Below are 4,428 nucleotides of genomic sequence, written 5' to 3' on the forward strand. Positions count from 1 at the left end.
CACAAAAGATAACAATGCGCAAAGAGCCAGGGTTCAGATGTTGACTCGATAATGTTAATTGTAAAGCAGAGTGGCGCAGCGGAAGCGTGCTGGGCCCATAACCCAGAGGTCGATGGATCGAAACCATCCTCTGCTAGCAGGATTACCTAATATAGCATCAATCAATCAATGAATAGAATTGTAATTAAATTTTAGTCTAGCCTCAATAGATAGCATGAAGTGTTCTACTCACAATATCAGAGATAAATAGCAAGCATTTTAAAACAAATATCAGTTACGAAGATGATTGAGCGTGGGATTGGTAGCGAGACTGGGGTTGATTGAAAAATTAAGAACGAGTATACCTACCTTATTCTTTTGAATTTCAGTCCTTGCTCGTCCTTGGTTGGTCGTTCATTTCTTTGGTCTAATCTCATGTTGTAAATACGCGTGTGCCCCAGTGTTCTAATGGATAAAGCACCTACCTCCTAAACCTGGATTTGTGGGTTTGTGACCCGTCTGGCATTATTTGAAGCAGAGTGGCGCAGCGGAAGCGTGCTGGGCCCATGACCCCGAGGTTGATGGATCGAAACCATCCTCTGCTATAATCAGACCGTTTCAAAGTTTCAGTCGTATAATGAATAGCATTCAGAATCAAGAATCCTGTGCTGCAGTACGTGTGGACTACCCCACACGTATAGCTCACTTCAGAAGCTGTGATGGCAATTTAAAGATGTTCACCACAAATGATAACAATGCGCAAAGAGCCAGGGTTCAGATGTTGACTCGATAATGTGTAATTGTAAAGCAGAGTGGCGCAACGGAAGCGTGCTGGGCCCTTAACCCAGAGGTCGATGGATCGAAACCATCCTCTGCTAGCAGGATTACCTAATATAGCATCAATCAATCAATGAATAGAATTGAATTTAAATTTTAGTCTAGCCTCAATAGATAGCATGAAGTGTTCTCCTCACAATATTAGAGATAAATAGCAAGCATTTTAAAACAAATATCAGTTACGAAGATGATTGAGTGTGGGATTGGTAGCGAGACTGGGGTTGATTGAAAAATTAAGAACGAGTATACCTACCTTATTCTTTTGTATTTCAGTCCTTGCTCGTCCTTGGTTGGTCGTTCATTTCTTTCGTCTAATCTCATGTTGTAAATACGCGTGTGCCCCAGTGTTCTAATGGATAAAGCACCTACCTCCTAAACCTGGATTTCTGGGTTTGTGACCCGTCTGGGATTATTTGAAGCAGAGTGGCGCAGCGGAAGCGTGCTGGGCCCATAAACCAGAGGTCGATGGATCGAAACCATCCTCTGCTATAATCAGACCGTTTCAAAGTTTCAGTCGTATAATGAATAGCATTCAGAATCAAGAATCCTGTGCTGCAGTACGTGTGGACTACCCCACACGTATAGCTCACTTCAGAAGCTGTGATGGCAATTTAAAGATGTTCACCACAAATGATAAACAATGCGCAAAGAGCCAGGGTTCAGATGTTGACTCGATAATGTGTAATTGTAAAGCAGAGTGCGGCAACGGAAGCGTGCTGGGCCCTTAACCCAGAGGTCGATGGATCGAAACCATCCTCTGCTAGCAGGATTACCTAATATAGCATCAATCAATCAATGAATAGAATTGAATTTAAATTTTAGTCTAGCCTCAATAGATAGCATGAAGTGTTCTCCTCACAATATTAGAGATAAATAGCAAGCATTTTAAAACAAATATCAGTTACGAAGATGATGAGTGTGGGATTGGTAGCGAGGACTGGGGTTGATTGAAAAATTAAGAACGAGTATACCTACCTATTCTTTTGTATTTCAGTCCTTGCTCGTCCTTGGTTGGTCCGTTCATTTCTTGGTCTAATCTCATGTTGTAAATACGCGTGTGCCCCAGTGTTCTAATGGATAAAGCACCTACCTCCTAAACCTGGATTTGTGGGTTTGTGACCCGCCCGGGATTATTTGAAGCAGAGTGGCGCAGCGGAAGCGTGCTGGGCCCATAACCCAGAGGTCGATGAATCGAAAACCATCCTCTGCTACAATCAGAACTATTCAATGATTCAGTCTTAAAATGAATAGCATTTAAAATCAGAATCAAGAATCCTGTGCTGCAGTATGTGTGGACGACCCAACACGTATTGCCCACATCAGACGCCGTGATGGCAATTTAAAGATGTTTCCCATAAAAAATAACAATGTGCATTGAGCCAGGGTTTAGATGTTGCATCTATAATTTGTAACTGAAATGCAGAGTGGCGCAGCGGAAGCGTGCTGGGCCCATAACCCAGAGGTCAAAGGATCGAAACCATCCTCTGCTATAATCAGACCGTTTCAAAGTCTCAGTCGTAAAATTAATTGCATTCAGATTCAAGAATTCTGTGCTGCAGTACGTGTGGACTACCCCACAGTATTGCCCACTTCAGAAGCTGTGATGGCAATTTAAAGATTTTTTACCACAAAAGATAACAATGCGCAAAGAGCCAGGGTTCAGATGTTGACTCGATATTGTGTAATTGTTAAACAGAGTGGTGAATCGGAAGCGTGCTGGGCCCATAACCCAGAGGTCGATGGATCGAAACCATCCTCTGCTAGCAGGATTACCTAATATAGAATCAATCAATGAAATGAATTGCAATTGATATTTTAGTCTAGCCTCAATAGATAGCATGAAGTGTTCTCCTCACAATATTAGAGATAAATAGCAAGCATTTTAAATCAAATATCCGTTACGAAGATGATTGAGCGTGGGATTGGTAGCGAGACTGGGGTTGATTGAAAAATTAAGAATGAGTATACCTACCTTATTCTTTTGTATTTCAGTCCTTGCTAGTGCTTGGTTGGTCGTTCATTTCTTTGGTCAAATCTCATGTTGTAAATACGCGTGTGCCCCAGTGTTCTAATGGATAAAGCACCTACCTCCTAAACCTGGATTTGTGGGTGTGTGTCCCGTCTGGGATGATTTAAAGCAGAGTGGCGCAGCGGAAGCGTGCTGGGCCCATAAACCAGAGGTCGATAGATCGAAAACCATCCTCTGCTATAATCAGACCGTTTCAAGTTTCAGTCGTATAATGATAGCATTCAGAATCAAGAATCCTGTGCTGCAGATGTGTGGACTACCCCACACGTATTGCCCACTTCAGAAGCTGTGATGGTAATTTAAAGATGTTTCCCACAAAAGATAACATTGCGCAAAGAGCCAGGGTTCAGATGTTGACTCGATATTGTGTAGTTGTTAAGCAGGGTGGCGCAGCGGAAGCGTGCTGGGCCCATAACCCAGAGGTCGATAGATCGAAACCATCCTCTGCTAGCAGGATTACCTAATATAGCATCAATCAATGAATTGCAATTAAATTTTTAGTCTAGCCTCAATAGATAGCATGAAGTGTTCTACTCACAATATTAGAGATAAATAGCAAGCATTTTAAAACGAATATCCGTTACGAAGATGATTGAGCGTGGGATTGGTAGCAAGACTGGGGTTGATTGAAAAATTAAGAACGAGTATACCTACCTTAATCTTTTGTATTTCAGTCCTTGCCAGTGCTTGGTTGGTCGTTCATTTCTTTGGTCTAATCTCATGTTGTAAATACGCGTGTGCCCCAGTGTTCTAATGGATAAAGCACCTACCTCCTAAACCTGGATTTGTGGGTTTGTGTCCCGTATGGGATTATTTGATGCAGAGTGGCGCAGCGGAAGCGTGCTGGGCCATAACCCAGAGGTCGATGGATCGAAACCATCATCTGCTACAATCAGAACTATTCAATGATTCAGTCTTAAAATGAATAGCATTTAAAATCAGAATCAAGAATCCTGTGCTGCAGTATGTGTGGACGACCCAACACGTATTGCCCACATCAGACGCCGTGATGGCAATTTAAAGAGTTTCACATAAAAATAACAATGTGCATTGAGCCAGGGTTTAGATGTTGCATCTATATTTTGTAACTGAAATGCAGAGTGGCGCAGCGGAAGCGTGCTGGGGCCATAACCCAGAGGTCAAAGGATCGAAACCATCCTCTGCTATAATCAGACCGTTTCAAAGTCTCAGTCGTAAAATGAATTGCATTCAGATTCAAGAATCCTGTGCTGCAGTACGTGTGGACTACCCCACACGTATTGCCCACTTCAGAAGCTGTGATGGCAATTTAAAGATTTTTACCACAAAAGATAACAATGCGCAAGAGCCAGGGTTCAGATGTTGACTCGATATTGTGTAAATGTTAAGCAGAGTGGTGAAGCGGAAGCGTGCTGGGCCCATATCCCAGAGGTCGATGGATCGAAACCATCCTCTGCTAGCAGGATTACCTAATATAGAATCAATCAATGAAATTAATTGCATTTGATTTTTTAGTCTAGCCTCAATAGATAGCATGCAGTGTTCTCCTCACAATATTAGAGATAAATAGCAAGCATTTTAAATCAAATATCCGTTACGAAGAT

At 42.2% G+C, this 4,428-nt stretch overlaps 1 non-coding gene across 1 annotated transcript; it reads left to right on the plus strand.

The window, feature by feature from the left end:
* Positions 1–785: 785 nt before the first annotated feature.
* On the plus strand, positions 786–857 carry trnak-cuu (transfer RNA lysine (anticodon CUU)). The gene has a single exon. It is a non-coding gene; the product is annotated as a tRNA-Lys (tRNA).
* The last annotated feature ends 3,571 nt before the right edge of the window (positions 858–4,428 follow it).

The sequence above is a fragment of the Gadus chalcogrammus genome, chromosome 6 (assembly GCF_026213295.1).
Source record: "Gadus chalcogrammus isolate NIFS_2021 chromosome 6, NIFS_Gcha_1.0, whole genome shotgun sequence".
NCBI classification, from domain to species: Eukaryota; Metazoa; Chordata; class Actinopteri; order Gadiformes; family Gadidae; genus Gadus; species Gadus chalcogrammus.